The sequence below is a fragment of the Malus sylvestris genome, chromosome 16 (assembly GCF_916048215.2).
Source record: "Malus sylvestris chromosome 16, drMalSylv7.2, whole genome shotgun sequence".
Classification (NCBI taxonomy): domain Eukaryota; kingdom Viridiplantae; phylum Streptophyta; class Magnoliopsida; order Rosales; family Rosaceae; genus Malus; species Malus sylvestris.
Genome location: NC_062275.1, coordinates 19,846,759 through 19,861,112, shown reverse-complemented (window position 1 = coordinate 19,861,112; position 14,354 = coordinate 19,846,759). Strand labels below are relative to the sequence as shown.

General features: G+C 40.7%; 1 long non-coding RNA gene across 1 annotated transcript; it reads left to right on the top strand.

The window, feature by feature from the left end:
* The first annotated feature begins 1,698 nt into the window (after positions 1-1,698).
* On the top strand, positions 1,699-2,580 carry LOC126606478 (uncharacterized). Its single transcript, XR_007617217.1, has 2 exons — positions 1,699-2,080; positions 2,175-2,580. It is a non-coding gene; the product is annotated as an uncharacterized LOC126606478 (long non-coding RNA).
* The last annotated feature ends 11,774 nt before the right edge of the window (positions 2,581-14,354 follow it).

Below are 14,354 nucleotides of genomic sequence, written 5' to 3'. Positions count from 1 at the left end.
CTTATGTATTGACATTTGAGGATAGGTAATTTCGTCGTGCGGGACACTCTTTTTCCCTGATTGAGTTGAAAGCTCCGGCAAGGTTTTATTGAGGCACACTATGTACACTATCCTCAGTTTGTTCTCAAATTGTACTTGTTCTGTGTTGTTTGAAATAAATATCGAATATCGTCTTTCACTCAAAAAGAAAGAAGAAAATAGCGATAATATTGTATTTGTACATATCAATCATAAAATCTATTTAGCTTTGGAAAAATAATTTCCACACATGATTTATTTTTAATGTACATCGTTGTTTATTTACGATCTTTGAATCAAATAAACAAAAACAAAATCGTGTACAAATTAAAAAGAAAATTCGTGCATATATAAGTAGACAATTGTAGATCACTTAAACACAATGGGAAGTCACTGAAGTGTTCCCACAGGATGGTTTTGGCAGGAAGAAAGAATACGTCAGTTGCTGTCAATCTAATAGCATTTTTCTTACTACAAAAGAGTTCAGGATAATAAAATGATTGAGTTTCCACTCATGTGTCTTGGGTTCGAAACTATCATATTTCTTCATTTATTGTAATTGTTTCAAATCCTCTCCTCTTCCCTTATGAAAAAAAAAAGCAAAAAAAATCTAAGATTACATTATTATCATAAAAATTTATTGTCCAACGTTATATGATAAACGTTCAGGACAAAACAAATTGTTATCACTCTTAACACCGTGGTTTTAAAAAGTTGGCGTCCTGTTACGGTATAAAGCTATAAACACATGATATTATAAGTGGATGTTATCAAACTACTCACTAATCGATACATGCGCCAATTCTGAATATCAACAAGTAACCTAGTAATTACCATGCTTTCTTGATCTAGTCGGCTTTAGGTTTGGCACTCTAATTATTAACTGTCACTTTTGCCCTTGTGCTACGACATGTATAAATTATTTTGGGTGTTATAATACGTACTTAATTATGCATTGACATATTTGTATACAATGACGAATAATCAGATATTATATGTGCAACATGACCATTATAGGATTAGTTAAGGGAACCGGATCCCCTCCAGATCCATATATATTGAGCCTACTGAGCAGACGATCCAAACCGTTGAAATTTGATTCAACGCCTACAATTATTATAACTTTTAGAGGCCCCCTATTTGTATCCATTAGATCAAATTTCAACGGTCCGGATCTTCTCAGAAAGCTCAGTTTTATTGGATCCGGAGGGGATTCGGTTCCTTAGTTAAGATATATAAAATGAGAGGAGAATTTAGATGCAGTCCCTAACTATCAATGTTTTTTTTTACTAAAACCTTGTTAGTTTCAGTTTTTTATCGAAGTCTCTCACATTAATGTAATAATGTACTTTTATGTAAGTTAAGTTAATATGGTTAATTTTAGTTTACTATCCTGAAGTATTTTAGTTTTCAACATTTTATACATCAAGTTTTTTTTTTTTTTTCTTTTCAGTTTGGTACTTAAAGTCAATTCTAGAACTTTTTCATACATCGTTAAATTTTTAGTTAGAACCTCAGTTAACTAATGATATGACGCCCACGTAAACCATGATTGGATGCTATGTAATCTGGCTCATGTGAACATTAAAACTTAAAATAAAAATTAAAAAAAATTAAAAAAAATTAAAAACTAAAAATTAAAAAAATTAAATAACTAAACCTAAACCCCTACATGTCCAGATCTGAATCTGCCTCTTCCCTTCCCTTTGAATCTCAGCCGTCTCATTTTCCCTTTTTCGAGGTCTCCTCCTCTCAAATTCAGGAGGTCTCCATCGCCGATACCTCCCCACTCCATCTCCGTCCAACGCTCCGGTGGATTTACCAATTCCTTCTTCTCCTCCCGCACCGCTGCAATCGACTCCATCGCCGTCGCCTGACAGCGAACCTTACGTTCCCGCTCCGGCACCGCCGGATCATAGCGACATCAACAACGATGACATCAACGTCGACGGCGACGGAATTGAGAACTCCTCAAGGGGAGGTATGAGCGAGGGAAAGATGGCGGGGATTGCGTCTGGAGTCATCGTCGGAGTCGGTTTAGTATGGCTCAGAAGATTTTCTGGTATTAATTTCTCGTAATTTTTTGTTGTTGTTAAATTATGGGTTTGTTTAGTATATGATTGAATTGGGGTTTGCTCCATGCTCGACCACCTCAGGAGCGAGATTGTCCCCGACCACTCCAAGCTCTCTAAAATCTTTATGTAATTAGGGATTCGCGATCGTTCGAATTGCAGTTCCAGAACCAGACGGAGGACGAGCGCAAGTGGGGAGAGGGAGTGCGTCATCGGCGCCGTTGATTTGGATCTCATCGCAGATTTTCCCAGAAGATTTCGATCTCACCACAGATTTGTACAGAAGGGAAGACGATGAGAGGGGAGCGAAGAAGGAGCGAAATGGGAGGAAGACGACTTTGTAATAGACCCCTCAAATACAACTAGGTTTAAAATATCGTTCATATCGGAAATATCGGTAGTCTAAAAACATGAAAATTTGGATGGAAATATTGGGATATTATCGATATCAATAAAAATTGAATAAAAATCACGAAAATTGTAAGAAAAACTTGGAATTTTTTTTTTAAATTTTACAGGATGTTTATTTAGTCAATTATCTATTAGTTTATCACAAAAAATTAGAAGGAAATGCAATGCATGATGGATTTAACCGATTTAAGTTTATTATATAGCGAGCTGACAAATATTGTGAATGTAGAAAATATGTAGTAATTAATGAAAGAAGTTTAAACACACCTGTTTGGGCCCAAAATATCAGTTTGGGCCGAGTATAGAATTATTCTCGGCCTGGAAGGCCTTACGACAAAGTTACCATGGATCGTCTGGTTCATGGGCTTCCAAACCTAGGTCGGTAAAGTCATGCTGCAAGACAAATCGACTCCAAGCGCAATAAGGAGTCTTGGCGAGTTTAATAACCTGGAAGTGAATCCGACTCGATGAAAGGATAGGTTCAAGATCCTGATGGGAGTAGGAGTATTCGAGGGGATGTTTGATTAGAAGAAGAAATCATAATCCGAGTAGGTTGTTAACTCGACCTAGAAGGTACATTACTACTATAAATACAAGGCGCTGTGTAGCGTGAGAAGCCCTCTCCAATTCAACATACAACTGCCCTGCGCAAACTCTCTCAACAATTTTGAGATTTTTTATTTTCTCTTTTCGCTGGCACATCTTCCTTTGGCATTAACAGCACTGTGAAAGTAACCGGTGATATCTTTAGTCGGCATAGATAGCTCTGTCGCCGTAGAATTAGCCGATCTCGCAGCATCTTCCGTTGGCATCAACAGCACTGCTGTGAGGACAATTGGTTACCTATCCAAGTCTCGGTCGAGAAGGATTTTCGAATCCTTATTGATTGAGGTCATCTCGTTAGCCTTCTCGGCAAGGCGATGTGTTACAGCCTACTGAGCTCGGCGCATTGCACGCCGAGTTATTTTATGATTGGATACTCTCAAGTAGGATTTAGAGTTCGGTATTCAGACGGCCGAACCACGTTCATTATTAAGACTCATATCTTCTTTGAGTATTTGTGCCCTTACACTTTGGTGTCGATTCGGCATGAGTTTACTCTGATGAATACCATCACTGTGATCGAATCCAATGATGACGATTCGTGAATTTCGTAAGAATAGTAGCCTTGTCTTCAGGTTCGAAAACCCAAGAGGCCGAGACGTGTTCCTTCCTCGATCGCAATCGCGAGATGCAGAAATCAGCCACGCACCCAACGCAACATCAACAAATTTACTCCTTGGCCGAGCTCTGCCGACGAGTTGACACGCCCCGCATTCATCGAAGGACGTAGTTAGCTTATAGATTACTCGGCCTGCGCGCCACGTAGGCTTGGTAGTTTTTAGGGTCAACAACACCATAATCATTTATATATAATGAATTTGTACAATCTTTTACACTTTATACATTGCATGGTAAGATATATGAGTGACTTAGTACCACATAGAGTTCCTATGAGATTCAAATTTTTCACTATCTTCGTCATCTCTATGTGTAGAGTAAGTGTATTGTGAAGAGTAGTCATCAAATGATAAATCCCCAAAATAGTTTTGCATGTAATTGTTAACATGCTATCCATATGGATCCGAAATTTGTTGACGTTGTCCATAAACAAAATCATTTGAAGATTGAGTCTCAGATTCTTTCCATGAGTCGCTCAATTCCATCCCAACAAGAATGGGATATGAAGGGTAGGGAAATGGTTGGTTATGAGTATAACCATAGTCACTACTTCCCACTCCAACAGAGTCCAAAGTTATAGATAACGAGTCATCTTCTTGACTTGACAAAATCCCCTTGCCTCATTCTCTACGAGTATAGTCCTTCCCTATGGCACCAATTCCTGGTCCTGCCCGCCTACTGCCATGGTCCTCATCCTGTGTTGCATGCGTGAAGTTTGCCTCACCAGTAAAAGGGCTTATAAATCCGGGAGGTGGTTTAACATAGTTTCCATATCCACCACTACCTCCAACTCCACTATATCCTTCATCATTCCCACATCCGGTGGTAGGTGAGTCTCCTGATCTTGTACTAGAGCTATCATTAGTATCAGCATGATCTTGTGGTTATGTAGGATTGGAAGAAGGTGGAATTCCAATGTTTCTTGGTCTTGGGCGCAAAAGTTCTTCCAAAGAGTCAGCACTTCTAAATCCCACCTCATCCTCTAATACTCTTTATACATTTATCCCTTCATTACGTGCTTCTTCAATAACTCTGAGAGCTGGGTTGCCTTCATCATCATCTAAATAAAAAGGTCTAATCCATTGATAAAGTTGGTTACCCTTTGTATCATCATCTTCAGCAACAATATCAAACACATCTAGTGGGTCACCACGGTCGACATGATCTATTTCTGTTTCCTTATCTCAAATTTGAAGCTTCATGTTGTAGCAGTAATAAACTAATTTTTCCAACCTATTATGAGCCAACCTATTTCTTTGCTTTGTGTGTTTGAGTGCAAATGTACTCCAATTTCTTTCACAAGCAGATGAGGAAGCTGTTTGTGATAATACTTTGATTGCTAACATTTTCACAGTTGGTGCATCAGTCCCATACATGATCTACCATTCAGCTATAATGAAAAACAATGTTGATAAGCCTAATAACTCCAACAAATTCTATTATAAACTGATAGTGAAATATGTTTACACTCACTAAGAGACATTTTTGTTTAAGTAGCAACTGATGTTGGTTTTCCAAAAGTTCTTCTAGCATCTTTAAACCATGTTAGCTGAATTCAATAAATCGTGTTAGTTTAATCCAACAATGTAATTATTATACGTAATTGTGTACCTCATTTCCAAATTGGCCAACTGCTGGTGATGCAAGGTCTAATTTAGAGTATACATTATGTACAATACGTATAAGGGTACCATCATCTCCAACATCGGGTCTGTATTGGTATCAAGGATTCAAATAATATGCTGTTCAAAGAAACACATACTCTAATAAGAGAAATAATATTTATGCAACTAAAGAAATGAATTGCAAATTATGACATAATTTATACCTGTTGCATGCAAATCGTGGTATAATGTTTTATACCATCGGTCATCAATTATCTTTATGACTCACTTTGCACCATGTTTTCTTTCCAAGTCATCATTCACTACACACATCAACTTATATATTGCCCCCTTAGTAGGATACACTTCTGTGCCAACGATCCGTAAAACTTTGTAAAGAGGTTCAAACACTTGGCACATATGTTCTAATTGAGTCCAAAAAGCATGATCAAACACTATACTTTCCACCATACGACCTGCATTTGAGCGGCTGAAATTGTGGTTGGCCCAATCGTCACTAGTGAATAGTTGCTTCAACCCTGCTTTCTTCTTAAGTAGGCTTGTAAACACGGATATTCCTGAAACGAACGAGATAATAACACGTGTACAAAATAATATTTTGTATTAATGATTTAGGGGTTACAATCTCTTCTACAAATTTAGCCTCTGATTCGATCTCCGTAAGGTGTTGATATGTGGATGTGCGATTGATCCAAGGGCCGTCGAGGTTGATCTTGGATGAAAGGTTGGAAGTTTTCTTCAAGGGCCGTTGATGTTTAATCTTGAAGGTTGAGGGAAGTTTCTTCAAGGGTATTTGGGCTTGATCTTGAAGGTTGATGGATGAACGGATCTTTAAGGCTTTTGGGCTTGATCTTGAAAAGCTGTTGATGAACGGATCTTCAAGGGCCTTTGGGGCTTGATCTTGATGAACAATTGATGTGTGGATTTGTTGATGTTGTTGATCCAAAGGGTCGTTGGGGCTTGATCTTAGGACGTACGAATGATGAACGATGAACACTTTCTTCAAGGGCCGTCGGGGCTTGATCTTGAATTGGTGGAAGTTCTTCAAGGGCTGTCGGGGCTTGGTCCTGAAGGAGGATTTGACGAAGAACGAAGAGAGCTTTCTTGATTCTTCGGGATTTGCTTGGGAGTTTTAGAGTTTCAAAGCTTCAGGGTTTTGGTGTAATGTGAATTGGTTATGAATTGGTCCCTTTAAATGAATGCCTTGCCTTCCTATTTATAGAATTCTAAAACTTGATTTTTGGATTTAAATAATTAGATGAAATAAATCATTTCTACTAAGTGTTGACACGTGTCATGTTTGACGACCTTTCTGATGATTCTCGATTTTTCGTTGAGTCACCTGCTATGTGTAAAATTTATGTGACACGTGAATGTTGAAATTTTAATTATTGATCAACATTTATTTCACCGAAATTTAAATATCTACAAATGCCCCCACTTCAAGGCGCGTTGTATACATGTGCTTGTCACGTGTAGAAGACGTGTTTTTGAAGTCCCTTAATGTAGATGTCGATCCAAGGGCCGTTGAAGCTTGATCTTGAATCGGGCTGGAGATTTCTTCAAAGGCCGTTGAGGCTTGTTCTTGCACTTTGTTTGAAATTTCTTTAAGGGACGTCGAGGCTTGATCTTGAAGGTTGAAATTGGGCCACAAGGAGCTTCATGTGGTAGATGATCTTTGGCTTTGGTAGTGGATGAATCAGCGCGTATTTTGTTGCGCTTGTTGACTTTCCACAGCTTTGATCTTGAACTGGGTTGGAGGATTTTCTGGATTCCTCCAATTGTTTACTTTCCACAGCTTATTCTTGAATTGGATTTGATTCAAGGGTGGTGGACACTTGATCTTGAATCGAACTTGTGATTTCCTCAAGGGCCGTTGAGGCTTGATCTTGAAGGTTGATTCGAACACATGGCAAGCAGGCACGAGGTGAAGGTGACGGCCTTTTTCCTTGTTCAATCTTTTTAATTCACATCTGAGCAGTTTGATCAACGGTATGATCTTTAAGAGTGATGGGCTCTTCTTCCAGTTGATGACTTGATCTTTAAGGATTTGATTCAAGGATGGTGAATCGGCACGTGCAGCTCACAACGCCTAGTGAGTCGACCCAAGAATTTGAGGGTCAAAACAAGTCCATCAAACCCAGAGTGATTGCAACCCTAATGAGATGAGATACTTTTGATTTTGAAGAAGTAGCGGATGAATCGGCACATACTTGTTGTGCTTGTCTCCACATGCTTCAATGTACCATTTTCCCTTGCCTTATCTGTTCTTCGAGCAGGTGTGGTATCTTCTCTGGAAGCATAAGATGTTGAAACAATGGATGCTTCGAGAGCAGTACTAGGTAAGCAATCAGGGAAGGGTCGGTTCTTGACTGGAAGTTTGAGTGGAGGTTCCGACATATTGCTTTCTTTATCCTTGTCTTTGCAGGTAAGAACAAGGACAAAGATAAGGACATGGAGATTGCATGATATGAGATACTCTTGCTTTCTACCCTGATGATATAAGATACTTTCGCTTTTGGTGTCATTTGTTTGTAGAGGTATTCCCGGAGAGGAAGAAAACTGAGTATTTCAAAAAGCTCTGCTGGAAGTGTACTCTCAGAGGTGAGGAATGGTTGGGCATTTTTTGCAGGTCTTCCTTGCTATGGAGGATGAAAGTCGACATATATAGGACTTTTTTTTTCAACAGCCAGTAGCGACACTATTCCTTTACTCTTGTCAGCAACCGTTGGATGATTTAACAGTAAACTTCACGTGCTTTCTACTTCACAAGAAATCTTCGATAGATTGCTCGTAATTTCCGCAAGGCTGAGTGTGCATGTGACAGGCGCTGACACTTTTAGAAAAGCAAGCGCCTCTTCGATATCTGGAATCAGCACTTCGACAAATTGCCCGTGATTTCTGCAAAGCTAAGTGTGCATGTGACAGATGTTGACATGTCTGGAAAAGCAGATGCCTCTTCGATTTCTGATCTTGCCTCTTCGAGTTCTGAGCTCACCTCTTCAAGTTCTGAGCTCCGTCGAGTGAAGAGGTTGCATGTGACAAGTGCGGAAAAATCTGGAAAAGAAGATTAGCCCGTGGTTTTTGAGCAAGCCCAGCTTCTGAGAAAGCTAGCACCTCTTTGATTTTTGAATTGGCCTCTTCGATATCTGAAATCCCGTCGAGTGTTGATTTTTATAGAGGCACGCAGTACGTTTCAAAGCACATTTGAATTCCTACCTATAGAAACTCCATTCTTGCACTTCTACGATCTTGACTTGTCCGACCTTTTCTTTCTTCAACACCTTTGAAAATGTCTGGCCCTTCCGACCGTCGTTTTGACTTGAACCTTGGTGAAGAGGCAGCCATGCCTTCTCCAGACAACATATGGCGCCCATTCTTCATATCCCCTACTGGTCCTCTTACCGTTGGGGATTCGGTGATGAAGAATGATATGACCGCTGCGGTGGTGGCCCGGAACCTTGTCACTCCCAAAGATAACAGACTACTTTCCAAACGGTCTGATGAGTTGGCTATTAAGGATTCTCTGGCTCTCAGTGTGCAGTGTGCAGGTTCTGTGTCTAATATGGCCCAACGCCTATTTGCTCGAACCCGTTAAGTTGAATCATTGGTGGCTGAAGTGATGAGTCTCAGACAGGAGATTAGAGGGCTCAAGCATGAGAATAAACAGTTGCACAGGCTCGCACATAACTATGCTACAAACATGAAGAGGAAGATTGACCAGATGCAGGAATCTGATGGTCAGATTTTACTTGATCATTAGAGGTTTGTGGGTTTGTTCCAACAGCATTTGCCTTCGTCTTCTGGGGCTGTACCGCGTAATGAAGCTCCAAATGATCAACCTCCGATGCCTCCTCCTTCTAGGGCTCCGCCGACTGCTGAGGCTCCTCTATTGCTGAGGCTCCGTCGACTACTGAGACTTCTCCTAAACAGCCTTTGTGAAGGCTCCCTCTTGTATGTTTATTTTGATTCATGTATATGTACATATTTGTAACTTATCGGAAATATCAATAAATGAGCTTTATTTCATTTAGTGTCTATATATACATTTTTTTTTGTTGGTGCTTGAGCACCATTTATTTATTTTTTTTAGCACCATTGTTATATATATATATATATATATATATATATATATATATATTTTTTTTTTTTTTTCTTCTGTCACATGGTGCTGTGCACCATTCATGATATTTTTATCAACATATGTATATATATTAGTAAGTGGAGACAACAATCATGTCAGAGTGAGTGGACATCAACACCTTTTTTTTTTTTTTTTTTTTTTAAGCACCATTGTTTTATATATTATTTCTATTCCTTTTGATGTTGTACCACCATTTTTCTTTCTGTCACATGATGCCGTGCACCATTCATGGTATCTTTATCAACATATGTATATATATATTAGTAAGTGGAGACAACAATCATGTCAGAGTGAGTGGACATCAACACCTTTTTTATTTTTTATTTATTTTTTTTAAGCACCATTGTTTTATATATTATTTCTTTTCCTTTTGATGCCGTACCACCATTTTTCTTTCTGTCACATGGTGCCATGCACCATTCATGCAAATCAATTTTTATATATATTTCTGTCACATGGTGCCATGCACCCTTCTTTTTTTTTTTTTTAATATATATAGCACCATAGCTTTCCTTAGCAGATTTCCCAATCTCCATTTTTTTATCTCTTGAACTCTGGGCATAAAAGGCTTTCGGTGGGGCTCGGTGAAAGAGAGGACGCAGCTTTCCTGATCTTGCTCATGGGTTGGTGAACAAAGAGGAGGAGGGTGGCAGTGAACTCATCAATGAAATCATTCAATCTCAAAAACACAACTAAAGCCGCATGTCCTTGTTTTTTCCCCAAATATGCTGCTTGCAGTGTCGGGCAAATATGGGCTATGCAGGTTGTTAAAGCTTTTCCCAACTTTAACAAAAGAATTCTGTGCAGGTTGCTACTTGTGTGAGCATTATCATTCACTGCATATGCTCTGTAATGTTGATCCTTTTTTTTTTTTTCTTTTCAATTTCTGGTGTGTATAAGTAAGCCTTCCTGTAAGGCTTTTAGACAGGTATTCAATCCTTATTCCATTCCCATTGACTTGAAAATGTTAACCTATCAAGTGTAGTTCTGTCTATTTGCACCGAAGCTTGCTGCTTCATATTTGTGCAGGTTCGTCTGCTTCTCTGGACACCATAACTGCACAACAGTTTCACAGCCAATTGCGCAGCCACTGCATTCTCGCTGCCTTTTACCGCCACTGCAAAACCACCGTCCTTGCTGCACTGCCTTTGTCATCCTTGCTGGTTGCTGCACTGCCTCACGTCCTTGCTGCCCTTTGTGAAGCCTTTACTCTGTGAGGCCTATTCGCATATATATTTGCACGGCACTATCACCATATTTGTATATATAAAATAATATATATATGGAAGGTGCAGGTACTATCACCATGTTCGTAAATATATAAAATAATATATATGAAAGGTGCACGACACCATTATCATGTTCATATATATATATATATATATAATGTCTATTTATATATAATATGCGTACCTTTCTGATTGATTTTTTTTTGTAGTGCTGGAGGATTGCACCATCACTGCACAACTATCGCATAGCCGTTGCATTCTTGCTGCTTGGGGTTTGTTGCAGTGCGTCATTTATCGCATGGTGTTGTGTAAAAGATTGCAATGGGGTTTCACTGCGTAGTGCCTTTTTATCACAGCTTTCCCTCGGTGGTGCACTGCCGCGTGGTGCTATGCAAGAGACTGTAGAAGGACTTCGTTGTGTAATGCCTTTTGTTCACAGTCTTTTTCCCTCGATGGTGCAATGCTGTGTGGAGCTGTGCAAGAGACTGCAGTGAGTTTATGTTGTGTAATGCCTTTTGATCATAACTTTCCTCGGTGGTGACGTTGATGTGCCTCTTGCCACCGCTTGGAAGGACTGTCTTGTGGCTGCCATCTTTGCCCGTGCTGCTGCTGATTTATTTATTTATTTTTCTTTTCGAGGTCATGGTATTTTTTAAGTGCTTTAAGAGCAGCACCCTCACCATTCTTGCAAAGGCAGGTGATTCGCAAGATAGAGGAACGACGTTAAAGCTTTACGAGCCACTGACTGGTCCTAAGGCGCCTGCTCTTCCCGCAAAAGATAACTCGCGAGCGCTATTTAAAAGTTGTGAAGATTTAAGGATGGACCCTTTAGCGAGAGTTGGCTCGGTGTGGTGAGGCATCGTGGACAATTCGCATCTCCGCTTCTCAGACTTGTCTTATCTTATAAGTCTTCGCTCGGGGTTTGCTTTTTTATGGCAAGAAGACCGATGCATTGTTCATCCATATAGTCCCCACCGTTTTAGCAGGCAATTCGGTTTTGTCTAAAATGTGCCAAGCAAGCTGAAGGAAAAGAACCAATCGGCATCCCTGTAAGCCGTGTACATGCATTGGGAGTCTTGTACCCGTTCATTCACAAATGCTGTTATCACGCTGCCAGCCAATGATGAGTTCAAGAGTAATCTAGTGACCTGTGTTTACGCACGTTAGTGGTCAAAGACACATTACAAGAACTTGGGTTGGCAAGTGGTACCACAAATTCTTCTCACTCAAGCGATGATATGTCGAAAGAGGGTTATCTTGTGATTCCTATGCGACTGGTGCATCTTGATTGCGCAAGTGCGGCTCCCTTACAAGATAGACTTGTAGCTTTAGCTCCTCAATGCCCATGCTTGTCTCCTCGACATCCGGATGCTTCTGAAGAGGCAGGAGATGAAGTTGACTCGCACGAAGATGGATTTATTTTGCGGCAGCATCAACAAGTTTCAAACAAGCAACCACTTGAGGATGCTCAGGTTGACATCGATGTCAATTTTCTTCATAAGAAGAAAGAAGTGTTTAGACCTCTTCAATTCGATGACCGTGCACCATTTGAGAGACATGTATGTACTTCATTTTCTCTCGTGATTTCTTCTGCTTTCATCATTTTGGCTTTTATTTCTAACATCTTTCTTTGTCTTCTTTAGGTTGGGCCTTCTTGTCCTTCTGATTTGGCAACTGCAGATGTTTATTCCTATACGGAGATGCTATTTGCAGGCGACCTACCTACAGACAAGGAGATTAGGGATCCGCCTGGTGCAGAGCTTGTTCCAAATCCGTCGAACTTCCCGAGTTTGCCATGTGTAGGTGAACGTATGCAAGAACCCATCATGCGTCCAACACCTTTGCCAGCTAACTCTGAGATCTCTTTGAGAGGGCCGAACTTAGCGGTACTGAGCAAGTCATCCATCGCATCAGTCTTGGTGCGGCAATGGATATCAAGAGCCATATAGAGAAGAAGATTTCTAAGTGCCCATTGGAGGACCTTACGTTGCTCAATGAGGATTTGTCGAAGCTTGTTTCTGTGATTGACAACTTTAACGTTGATTCTTCATCATCGGCATGTGCATCTTGTTCGTTTGCCCCCGGCGATGGTTGCACAGAAGGTATCGTACAACTTGAGCATTGATAGGAATGGTCAGGTGTTGCTTGGAGAGGCGCGGGATCGAAAAATCCAAATGCAATTGTAGTAGTATGTGTTGCGGCCGTGTCTTCGAGGTCGAGCTCGATTCACCCTTGTTGTGCTAGCTTCATGATGAGCTCTTTGAGGATGAAGCACTTACCCACAGGATGGGTCACGATTCGATGGTACTTGCAGTATTTAGGATCGTTTATGCGATTCATTTCTTCAGGCCGCTTGCATTCGGGTAGCTCAATTACCTTTTTTTCTAGCAAGTCGTCTAACATTGCATCCACGTCTGAGTCAGGAAAAAGGTACACCTTCTGCTCCAATTCCCTCAAGGTGCTTTTATACCTGTCTTGGGTGCGATGAGGCTGACCTTTCTTTGGCTCCTTTACTTTGGCTTTGGAGGAGATTTTGATGGGCGCGGAGGCGGTCTTGACGGGCGCAGTGCTGACGATAAATGCTTTCTTGGGGGGTTTATTCCCAATCTTGTCTACATTTGGGGAGAACACCTTATCCTTCTTGAAGTCGGTGATCGGCTCTTTCTTCCCGTGATGGGCAATACTTAGCTCCATGTCGTGGGCACGGGTGGCTAACTCTCCAAAGGTCCATGGTTTGATGCCTTGAAGGATATAGTGTAACCCCCATTGAATGCCTTGGACACACATCTCGATTGAAGAGATCTTTGAGAGCCTGTCATTGCAGTCGAGGCTTAGATTGCACCATCAGTTGATGTAGTACACGACTGGCTCATCCCTCCATTGCTTCGTGCTCGTCAGCTCTAGCATGCTCATAGTGCGACGGATGCTATAGAAGCGGTTGAGGAATTACCTTTCCAATTACTCCCAGCTGTTGATGGACTCAGGCTCTAGGTCCGTGTACCATTCAAAGGCATTTCCTTTCAGTGACTGTACAAACTACTTGGCGAGGTATTCTCCTTCCATCCCCGCGTTGTTACAAGTTTCGATGAAATGTGCAACGTGTTGTTTTGGGTTTCCTTTGCTATCAAATTGCATGAACTTTAGTGGTTGATAACCCCTTGGCATCTTCAGGGCATCAATCTTCTTCGAGTAGGGCTTTGAGTAGAATAAAGAGGTATGTGAGGCTTAATCTTCAAGGGCCGTTGAGGCTTAATCTTAAAGGTTGAGGGAAGTTTCTTCAAGGGTCTTTGGGCTTGATCTTGAAGGTTGATGGATGAACAGATCTTCAAGGCTTTTGGGCTTGATCTTGAAGAGCTGTTGATGAACGGATCTTTAAGGGCCTTTGGGGCTTGATCTTGATGAACAGTTGATGTGTGGATTTGTTGATGTTGTTGATCTGATGTTGTTGATCTAAAGGGTCGTTGGGGCTTGATCTTAGGATGTACGAATGATGAACGATGAACACTTTCTTCAAGGGCCGTCGGGGCTTGATCTTGAATTGGTGGAAGTTCTTCAAGGGTTGTCGGGGCTTGGTCCTGAAGGAGGATTTGACGAAGAACGAAGAGAGCTTTCTTGATTCTTCGGGATTTGCTTG